The sequence below is a fragment of the Macrobrachium nipponense genome, chromosome 24, assembly GCF_015104395.2.
Source record: "Macrobrachium nipponense isolate FS-2020 chromosome 24, ASM1510439v2, whole genome shotgun sequence".
In the NCBI taxonomy this organism is placed as follows: domain Eukaryota; kingdom Metazoa; phylum Arthropoda; class Malacostraca; order Decapoda; family Palaemonidae; genus Macrobrachium; species Macrobrachium nipponense.
The window spans coordinates 35,404,505-35,417,004 of NC_061091.1; positions in this window are offsets into that span (position 1 = coordinate 35,404,505).

The window sequence follows — 12,500 nt, forward strand, 5'->3', positions numbered from 1 at the left end:
CAATATACGCTTTAAAATACTGATAAGTTGAAGGGATGTTTTATCTCAGGATCTGACTTATTCATGACTAGTTTTGATGTCGAGTCACTATTTACCAACCTTTTGACTTGGGAATTATTACATCAGATGTAACAAGGAATAAAAGAGAGAAAACGGTCAAAGGAAAGCTGTAATTCCCAAGATAACGAGACTAATTGTACCTCTGATGATGTTGACGTCTTAATTCCTTTATTTAACTTCTCTGATGAGCTTCCCAGCTGATTTTGACGTGACTAAGGTATTGACTCTCTCTCCAAACGTAAATGCATTGGAGTTCCTGTAAAAGGACTTTTTATCCAACTGAACGTTACTCGCTCAGTTAAGTGAAAAAACGTCGTACCTCGGATAATATCTTATTGGATAAAAAAAGAAGAAAAAAAAACAATGATCGTTATTTATCAATATTCTTTCATTCTTTAGAGAGGAAGCTTTTGACAAAGTTTTTATTCCTATTTTGAATTGTTACAGCATTCTTGCATGAGTCTTTCAAGAAATAATATATTTTATTTATCGTCGGCCAACACCAGTACACTATCAAAGAGCATATCTTTTGAATCTACAATTGATTTTTTTAAATATGAACGTTTATCCAAATTCATATTTGGTTATCAGAAGAAGGCTGAAAAGACTTAAATCTAGCAGTTTTTATCTGTATATCAAATGATTTTAAATGTCTTATTGAGTCCTGAAGATTTCCGTGACTAATGCAAAATTGAAAGACTTTTTGACCCTTCCCATGATGATAAGGAGGTCTTTCAATTAGATGCCCCAAGCTTGCTCACTCAAATAGGATGAAAATGAAGACAGAAGGGATTAAATAATATCGAAACCTTACGGCAGTGATAAGCTCGCCTCTTACAAAGAGGACTGCTCAATGAATCAAGGAAAACTGAAGGGAAGTCCACATTTGATCATTTTAAAAATTATATTTCGTTACCACGAACTAGGACAGAGTACTGTAAGGAATGAACCTTTGTAATGACTGGCGTCACTTATGGCAGAAGTAATAATTGTTCAACAGATTCAAGGCTCATTTAGAAGTAATAAATTACTCCTTGCACCAAGTGTGTCAGCGTGTGGCCTGAACCCAAACGATAAAGGCTTCACTTACCATGAAGGAAACACTTTGTGGTCAGCCAGTGATAGTAGGAAGTTCAGGACATTCAAAGACCTTCGTTACATGCTGTATTATTTTAAGTTCTTTCTAAAGAGACAACTTGGTTAAGCCTTCCCGGATTACAGGATTGGGTACAAAATTGATTTTATAGTCGAAACTTGACACAAACATGTAACTGGCAGTTTGGCTTCCGTTTAGAGAAGATTGCAGTTACATAAAGGTGGGTTTTAAGAGCAAAAATATCTTTTAATTATAATTGATACTTGATATTCATTTATTTTTATTTTAGATATGTTCCATATCAGCTGTATTACAAAAAAAGTAAAAGTCATAAGCATTTCATTGCAATATTCGTGCTCCATAATCAGCATTACGCAGAGCTTATTAAAGTTAGTTAATATGATCAGTTCGTTATGAATTGTATAAAAACAGCGTTTCATTAAAAGGATGCCGGAGGATATGTATCAATAAATACATTAATTGAACTATTGGTATTGGTCTCATTTGCATTGACTTGATATCTACGGTCGAGAGAAAAATGGTCATGTTGTAATCGCAGCAGGTTCTTGAGTAGCTCACAATAAGAATTCAGTGAATTCCTGAGATTTTTGCTCCGTATGTGAATAAAGAGTGAGGCCCTTAGGACGCTTTTCATTCATACGGCACAGATTTTCAAAAGATTCTTTTGTACTATTGAAGAAAAAGAGAGAAAGTGGAGTAAAATACAATTTTTTGATAATAACATGTGGTAGTTGCATAGAAACGGAGGAAAGAGTTTTCCATTTGCTTTTTGAAAATCTTGACTTTAATCTGGTAGACTAAAATGCTGAACGAAGTTGAGACTACCACGTATACATGTAATAATAATAGAAGTAGAGGAACATATAGATAAGGAAGTAATGAAGTTTATATTGAGGAAATTTTCGCACTGATTACGATGTGAAGAAAAAAATTAACCAGGGAAAGAATTCCTATTAAGGAGATTTGCAAAGCAAGTATCCACGTGAAAAAAAAAGAAAAAAATTGATTTTTTTTACCCTTATCTCTGTCTTCCATTCGGACATTTTTGCACGAATATTCTAAATTCACAGAAAAAAACGTTTAATGTCTGAGGAAGTTTTAGAAGACAGATTTCTTTTTTTAGCTTCTCTAGCTCAAGTAGGTAACAGTATAAAATAGGCTTTCCGATATATTTCTATTGATTGAAAAACCCTACCCTGAATACTTTTTTTATGAAGGCTTAAAAAAGTAAGTTTTGAAGAATCTAAAAAATGCTAAATGGTTCTGTCTCTTTTTTTTTATTTATCCTCAACATTTTAAATTGCATTCCTTCCTTGTGAAATCCAGATTTATAGGATGGTTGTCAACAAACTACAGGTTGTGTTAGTCTGGGTTTTTATTTCTTTTGAATCAGTTACAAGTGAATGCTGGTAAGAGTGCCACTCGATACCAACAGTCCTCTGCACTGCGAAGGCTAACTGCTTCCCTTCCAAGAAGCTCAACGTAGTGCATCGGCAATTAATTTACATGAAATGCGCTTGTCTAGGTGGGTTATGAGTACTGATTGTAAAAGAAAATGTGATTTTTGAGAAAATAAAAATGAAATCACATCCGCAAGGTCTGTGGACACGCAAGTGACATCATGCTTCCTAATTTACTAATATTGTATTAAACCTTCATTCAAAATCCGGGTAGGAAAATTAATTTTAATATGCCATATTGCTAAACCGGAAGATAAAGAATTAAACTCGGTTTATACTCATGAATCAATCAAAATTTTATGCATTTGCTACAAGTAAAATACAATAGATCCACATTATTCAAGTTCGATCTGTTTCATATCAGGTAAAGGTATCCAGCTTCGATAAAATGAATATATATATATATATATATATATATATATATATATATATATAATATCTATATATATATATATATATATATATATATATATATATATATATATATATATATATATATATATATATATATATATATATATATATATATATATATATATATATATATATATATATATATATATATATATATATATATATATATATATATATATATATATCTAAGTCCCTTCGCTTTGCGAAAGACTTTTTTTTGTTTTCTCCTTACGACTGTCATTCGTAAGTATTTCTGGTTCCTCCCATCTCCTTGGGATATCTTAGTAGAGTGGTTCTTCTTAACTAAAGGAGAAGATTCAAACAGATAAGTTGAACAGATATAACAACTTTATTCTGTAACTCCATACTAGGAGATGCAGCTCGGTCGGGAGACCGATATGTTTGAAGGTTGGCACGGAACTGCCATTCTAAAGCATCACGTCGATAGCGGAACATTAGCTATCTCAGCGATTCATATAAAAACATACGTAGTCAGCCGGCTCGGAAGTTACAAGTTTCCGGCGTAGGTTAACAGGTCAACCGCTTCCCATGGAAGTTGTTGTGCAAAGTTATCATTAATATAAAATGTTGACAACGCACAGAGCTAGACCAGGCTACTGCAGACAGCGCATAGCGTAATCTAGATCTGCTTTGGTCACGTAGGACCCTCCTAATGCCATGACCTCAGGTCATGGGTTTTTATTTACAGATCCTGTAAACTGAAATAATGTATTTATTACATTAGGCTCGGACTGCTACCTATTCAAGCCTTGAATAACAAAAGTTACTTTAAACATTGTTTCTTAGGAGCGTGCTCGTAACATATGTCTAGGTATAAACATAATAAGCGATAAATGCATAAAAAAGGTTCTGTTACATACCACATTTTTGGCATATTCATAAACAAGATAAATACATGGAAAATCTAGATCCATGTTTGGTAATAATAATGATTAGGTACCCAAAATAATAAAAAGGTAAAAATCAAAAGATTAACATGTATACATGATTAATATGATAATAGGTAACCTGATTAAGAATAATGGTTACTACAGATTATAGCATGATCATGGATAATTGTTAAAGAGTACTTGTCACTCTTTGTAATAGATAAATATAATTGTACAATGGTATAATAGTATAACTGTGTAATTGTGCACAAATGCATATATAGGGCTGATATATTTTATTAGGTGCGAAAAATACCTTTAGGAGTATATTAATGTATAATATTGGGCTATAATATTTTATTAGGTGCCCGGGAGATACTTTAACTGTTCAAATGCAAAGGCGTGAGTCTTTCTTGTCCTACATTTTTGCCAGCATACGGACCGCTTTTCACACACAACACAATTCCAGACAATTCCCTAGGCACAAACTGAAGTGGCCAGTTTCAGGCGGCCCTAAACTCAAACGACTTGAGTTTAACGGGTACGTCATCTAGACGGGCCAATACGTTTCCTTGGAGATCCTTCTGTTTACGCCTCAGCCTACGCCAAGCAAAGATGTTGACGGCGATAACCAATATGGCCGTCACGCTGAACACGGCCAGCAAAATGTAGTAGCGAAGATTTTCTCCACCTGCATAAGTCGGTGACGCGTGGTTCATCTCAGCCAGTTGCGTCAACGATGAGCCACCCGCGCGGTTGTAGTGGGAGAGGTAGTGATGGGATGATTGTAGAATGCCCAAGTGTAGTTCGCAAATAACGCCTTCTCACGTATTATGTGTTGACCCCTCTGACGGTGTAGTTTGTAGATGTCCACCCCCGTACAACCATCAGCTGCTACAAAGATAGGGGCATGGGCGGTGGTCCCATCCGGACACACTACGTTTAATCCGGCTTTATCGTAACGGATCCAGGAACCATTATTCATCCTGTAATTGAATTTATTACCGTAAAAGGGGAAATACAAAGTTTCCCCAGACAACCTTCGCTTGTATGAGAGAGAGAGCCGTTTAGCACTATGCCTAACTCACATGAATCCGTTGATATAGGATAGAATCAAAAGAGTCCAGCTGTACCAAATTTTATTATTCATGGCTTCTGAACAGTGAGTGAGTTTATCTAAGTCTTTAATGACTGTAAATGATTTCTTATCAGAAGAAATCAGTACATGCCCCGTCAAATTGGATATTACTGGACCTGAGTTATTCGTCATGAAAGTAGGAAACGGTGCTATTTTGTATGATTGCCAAGCATCGGAAGAATCAAAAGGTATTGTGGTCATAATTCTATAATTTTCAACGTTGACTGATATTAGGCTATAATAGAACTCTACTTTATGGGCGTCTAATAAAGGAATATAACCTAGTTTCTCCCGTCCGTTTTCCAAAGTTAACGTCAGATCTTTAATGGGCATGAGGTGAGGAGATAACACACCCTTTGTTGCTAACGTAATCGCTTCTACGTAATCTTTTGACTTTTCAATAAAATGTGATATTTTCACACGGATATGATCTATTTTCGAACTATAGTAAGCTAATGTAGCCAGCAAATGTTGAACTTCCATGACCTGATCGATATTATTTGAATGTTCGTTTACGATATTCATTATTTGATTGATTGAAGATAACTGGCTGCGAAGTTCGGATAAAGCTAATTCGGTTTTGTGTTGCAAAAACTCAATTCTTTTATTTTGATTATTTATCTTAAGGCGATTTGAAATTCCTAAGCCTAGATTCGCAACTAATCCTAAGATGTTTAGTCCAGCCAGAATAAGCGGGTTGCGGCGTTCGAGAGTATTGTGCCGCACAGACCACATCAGCAGGTCACGAGCAAGTTCTTCTGCCTCGGCGGTTTTATTTTGTATGTCATAAGACAACATTTCCGCGACGCTTAGTGTTTGAGCTAGCGAAATCTCTGAGTTAGCATGAAAATTACGTTCGTGCATTTCCTTAAGCGAAATAGCAAACCTCATCAGGTCATTCTTTAAGTTAAGGACGTCATCTTCAGGCAAAAAATATTGCATGCATATCTACTTCTATGACAATATTACTTGACACGATGAATACATCATCTATTCTCTCGATAATCGAGCCATGATTAAATTCTATTTCTTTCGTCCTAGCGCTCTTTCCATACAACAAAGATGTCTGAATACACAATATCACTCCTAACAATAACAGATTCATTTTTTGAAACCTGCAATGAGTAAAACATATGTAATAACTCGCGTAAAAGAATAGGTTTACATACAAATATGATTAATGGATATATATATATATATATAAATTATTATACAAGTTTCATAAATACAACCATTTTTTTCCCTCACTCCATCTACCTTTCTTTAGATTCTGATATGTGCCAATGGAACTATTCTCACATCAGTGGGTTTGGATACATTTTGAACCCTAAATCTATTGGCCGTTAAATTTTCTAAAATGTTAAACGGGCCTTCAAACTTAGGTGTCAGTTTATAATTTAAACCTTACGTACGTATACTTGTATGTATACCTGATCGCCCACGGCATATGTTCTAGTTGGCTTAGCTATTTTATCATGATTTTTTTCATTATTATTTGTGCTTCTTCTAGATTCTTACGAAGTATATTATATCGACTTATGCTTGCATCCATAACATCCTTTAGAGGATTTGATAAATTAGTTGTAGGCGTTAAGATGTGGAAAGGCGTTCTAGCCGGGATACCGTACAGTGCCTCGTGCGGTGTCATTTTAATAGACACATGATACGAGTGATTAAGTGTGCTTAGTACCGGCAGGTATGGCAATGTCCCAGTTGGGGTCTGCCCCCCCCTAAGGTGACCCTTAAAATGTTTAAAACCTTACGATTTGCCCTTTCCATCTAGCCCATTAGACTCTGGGTGATAGATCATGGTATTGATTTTTCTTTATACAAAGGAATTCGCACAAGGATTAAGGAAATGATTATTGAACTCCCCGCCCGAGAGTCTGATATAATATGTGTGGAATTCCATGTTTACAAATGTAGCACTCGTAAAACTTCCTAGCGCACTCGACCGCGGTTTTTGTTTTAAGCGCTATAAGTTCTGTATATCGAGTCAAAGCATCTATAATTACTAGGAGGTGCTTATTTCCTCTGTCTGACTCGTAAAATCCTGTTAATAAATCTAAATGTACTCTTTCAAAGGGTTGATTTGGCACGGGGTAAGCCCTAGGCTGACAGGTGTCTTCGTCCATGTGCCCTTTTGTATTCTTGACAAGTGCGACAATTTGCTATGCTTTTTTATATCTGTAAGCATCGTATGCCAATAAAATAAGGATTTGGCTTTCTGTGACATTAAGGAATAACCCTGGGTGTCCATGCAGTGGATTTTCATGCAACCATTTAAGAAAGTGGGTATGAGTGAGATAGGTACACCACCTGGTTGTTATTCAACTGCGGTGTGTTGCGGGTTTTCCTCGTCACGGATCTACACAGGATATTATCCTTTATGATATAATTCTGCTGCTTATACTTTATGTATTCCTTTTCCTTCGGATTTCCGTTTAACGCAATGATGATTTTTTCTATTGCGGATCTTTTCTTTGTTCTGTCTGTAATAGTTCAGCACTCCAGCCCAGATCTTCCTGTTCAGATATAGTTTTAACAATGGGCGTGGAGGTTGAGATATCTATTAATTCAGCTAATGGCTCGGTACAAGATGAAGAGGGGTTGCGTGATAATGCGTCAGCATGATATTTGCTTTCCCAGGTAAATATCCGATCCTCGCGCCAAAGTCCTGGATGATCATGTGCCACCGAGTTCGCTTAGGGCTGTGACTAAAAGCCTTTAAAAGAAGTCGGTTAGGGGCTTATGATCAGTGAGAACCTTGACGGGATAACCGTATATTATGAATTTAAAATCACGAGTGAATTAACAATAGCGAGCCCTTCCTTGTCTATCACAGCATATTTACTTTCGGAAGGTCTCAGTTTACGTGAATAAAAAGCTATAGGGAAAAACTGTTTATCATATTGTTGAAGCAATACCCCACCTACTCCTAGGTCTGAGGCGTCTGTTGCTATAAAAAATTCCTTACCGAAGTCAGGAAATTTCAAGATAGGAGAAACTACACAGTTCATCTTTCAATTTATCGAACGCCTGTTGATGAATTTCAGACCATATGAAATCTACGCCCTTTTTCCTTTTTTATAAGATCGGTTAGGGGAGCGGCTATGATTGAGTAGTTGCGTATAAAGCGGCGATAGTAGCCGCTACAGCCTAAAAATTGCTGTATTCCTTTGACGTTAGTAGGTATCGGAAAGTTACAGATAGCCGACACCTTATCATGGACGACTTTAAGGACCTTCACTAGAAACCAAGTGAAACCTAAATAGACTAGTTTCTGTTTTAAAAAATTCACACTTACTTATCTTTACCCTTAAATTATGCTGCCTTAGTCTTTGTAGCACTAACTCTAATTTACGTAAATGTTCTTCTAATGTGTTGGAAAAGATTACTAGGTCGTCCATGTAGGCATGTAGGATATCTCCTAACAAGTCTCCAAACACAATGTTTATCATACAAGTAAAAGTTATGGGAGCGCAACGTAAACCAAAAGGCATACGCAAAAATTCATAATGTCCCCTGGCTGTGCTGAAGGCAGTGTATGGGATACTCTCTTGTTCCAACGGAATCTGATGAAATCCCTTTAGTAGGTCTAAGCTGGTGAAATATTTGTTCTGACCTAGTAGAGATAGGATATCATCGGTAACATGGTACTGGGAATCTGTCAGGATTGTTTCTTCATTTAAACGACGAAAATCGACGCATATCCGCCAAGTTCGATCTTTTTTCGGTACTACTATTAACGGAAAATTATAAGGCTGTTGATTTCCTAATGACTCCTTCTTTTAGCATTTTACCTACTTCCTCTGTTATCTCATTCTGAAATTTCATAGGAAGTCGTACGAAGGTACATAGATTACTTTCTGTTTGTCTTGAGCTTATTTGATGCTCGATGACATCCGTTTTTTCCTAAGGTTCCATCCGTAGTGGAAAAAACATATGATATTTAGTTTTAAAAGATCAAAAAATTTCTGCTGAATTTCTTCTTCTTGAATGTCCCCTTATTGATTTTGTTCTTTATAGATTGCAAAAGGGATTCATCCGCAAACTGATTGAGCGTGATTTATCTCAGCTACGGTAGAATGCGATGTTTATAACTTCGGCATCCAAGATATGTTGATTTTTGTGGATTACTAAAGTGGTATTCAAATGATTACAGACTTCGATGTTACATTGTTGTTGTGAGCCGACTGTATAAATGGCTTGTGTGACGGATAATCCGTGTGTTTTCAGAGTTTCGGAAAGGATTAACGTTTCAGATCCTGGCAAGGTTCTCTTGACACGCATAATATGTTCGAAGTTACGTTAGGCTCGAGAGTTTGCGTGCAAGCTGATATTACGGCTTCGTGAGCGAGAGTTCTGTTGGGTTGCCTGTATTATTTCTTGGTTCATGAGACAGGTGATTGGTTCTGTAATGTAAGTGACAACTCTGTCGTCTCTTTATTATCTAAAACTGATTTTAGGGTATTAGAAGACTTATAGAATTTCCCTTTGATATACACGCGTGTGTTTTGCAGGTGCTAAGATAATATTTTGAGTGCCCATAGACGGGTATCCGATAATTACTGCTGGGATACATATTAATGTTTTGTACAACGATAAAGGTATCAGCAAACGCGCCTGCGCTTACCGACCTTGTACTGTACAGAGTCACTCCTACAACATTTAATTCATTATTCCAATGCCTGAGAGCCTTATTCCGGGACTTCTTTCTATAGGGAAATTTGAAAAGAGTAAATTGATGAGTCCTTAAATCCATGATATTACGTGGACTTACCAGAATCAAAGAACAAAGTGAATGACTTATGGTCCAAATTTACTGCATGTAAGGTTGGTCGCAAACTCGTTTTGACTAATAATTGCATGAATTTGTTGCAAATCTACGGACCTGCACAGATTTTTGGATTCGGCCGTGTGTTTCATAGGAAATCAATTGCCTCACAATGATCTGATAAATGATTAAACTGATTATTTGATACAAAAGATGTTGATATTGATGACCAACATCGCCCTCTCCCCCCTTGGAGTGAACTACGTTGTGTTTGTTTTGTTTATCACACCTTGAAAATTCGCTTGCCCTTGCGAGTTCTGGCTAGACGGCCCAGGAGAGGTACCTGAAGCACGATTTGTTTGTTTCTGCTGTTGTGCAGAATTTCCGTTTTGGTTGTTTCTTCTTATAGTACTGAGGCCCTTCTTTTTATTTGCACTGGCAACTGGTTGCGTGGTTTGTAGCATTCTGCTGTTGATTCCTCGAGTAGCAACGGTTATATGAATGGAGTTGAACTATTATGTATTGAACAAAAACGCGTCCGACAGTCTGAAATCATGTGACCTGGTCGTTTACAGTTATAAACAAACCATCCCTGCAACTTGATTATTATTATGTACCACATTTACTGTTGTGGCTTGTTCTCATTTTTTGCAAAAAAAAAACTTGAATGAGCGAAGGATCTAGGTCGGTACATTTAGACATGTGTTTTTTGATTTGTTTATACACATCTAATTCCGTACTGTTGGGCTTGCATTTTTTTGTCAAAACACCGCACTAACGCTTCAGGCAACATTGCAGTGATACTCGTAAGGTAGATCAAACGGATAAAAACTTTCACGTTGATTTTGGCACTCGTAACCCACCCGAGTTACTTAAACTAACTTGATATTCATTAGCCGGTCGGCAATTAGCGCCGCCCGCTCGACAACATTAAGCTGAGTCATGGAGGCTTGGTTAAGGATATTTCTCAATGCCAATACTACATCTAAATCCTCTTCACCACCCATACACGGCACGTAATCTGATTTTGAACTCGTCCCATGTAAGCGCCTCTTGGAAAGAAACCCCCCTTAGATAAGCACTTGCGTCTCCTTTAGCAAAGTCTATGAAGCTTTTGGCCTCGTAATTGTACTGCTGGGTCTGTGATGCTTTTTGCATTTAAATGAGCGTCTACAGATGAGATCCATGCCTCAACATTTTGAGGCAGGAACCCATTGACCCGACCCGACCTTGAAAAGGGACAATTGCTGACCTCGCGCTCACGAGAGTCACCACATGGGGTTGCCAGCCGGAGGAGTTGCCATTTCCACTTTCACTTTTTTCTTATCTTCTATTCCTTGCGATCCTATCAAAATATCTATAAGAGTACACTCGACCACTACGTAAACGCATATGCAATGTACTGTATAAATGTGTTATAATAATAGGAAAATCCCCCAAAAGATACAAAAATACAGATAATTTGATAAAATATTATACGGAGAATTCCTGCAAGAAACGATTAGCAACAACGAGAAGAGAAAAAAATAATCTGCGGGCGAGAACTCGTAGTTGAAGATTGATTCTGTAATGAAGGAAGATTAAGATGGCGAACAACTCACCCCCAGAATACTGGACGATCGACTCCTGATGAACAACACTTCACTGAGGAAAGAACCTGAATAGATAAAATGGTACTTAGCTCCAGATTATATGGTGAGGATTGTTGACATGGGATGACGTCTCAGTTCCTGTCTAGTCTCGCGTTGGAAGTCGTGATGACGTCACGGTCCTTCTCTCGGTGCACGATGCATGAAGAAGTACAAGATTGATGACGTCACAGCCTCCGTCCTTGCACTACTTCCTCTCGCTCTACTCTCTGCGTCCTTGCTCCCGTGATCGCGTGATGTGTCCTGTTTGTTTTCTTTTTCTTTCTGTTGAGGTTCGATGCTGCTCTAGTCGGTGTAGATTCTCGAAGATAAGTGACAACAGTCACTCAAACGTCGATGTTGATGCTTGTATTCTTCTCGATGAAGGACATATCTTCGTCTTCATAAAATGTTGCGTTGATTGAAGATCCCGTTTCCTCTGTTTAGTTTTGATGTTGAAGGTGGAAGTTGGTTCTTGTAGACCTTCGGTCGGCTGATATGGGTCTTGTTAATTTTATTCTTCGTCATTCGCTGCCACCAGTCTAAGTCCCTTCGCTTTGCGAAAGACTTTTTTTTGTTTTCTCCTTACGACTGTCATTCGTAAGTATTTCTGGTTCCTCCCATCTCCTTGGGATATCTTAGTAGAGTGGTTCTTCTTAACTAAAGGAGAAGATTCAAACAGATAAGTTGAACAGATATAACAACTTTATTCTGTAACTCCATACTAGGAGATGCAGCTCGGTCGGGAGACCGATATGTTTGAAGGTTGGCACGGAACTGCCATTCTAAAGCATCACGTCGATAGCGGAACATTAGCTATCTCAGCGATTCATATAAAAACATACGTAGTCAGCCGGCTCGGAAGTTACAAGTTTCCGGCGTAAGTTAACAGGTCAACCGCTTCCCATGGAAGTTGTTGTGCAAAGTTATCATTAATATAAAATGTTGACAACGCACAGAGCTAGACCAGGCTACTGCAGACAGCGCATAGCGTAATCTAGATCTGCTTTGGTCAC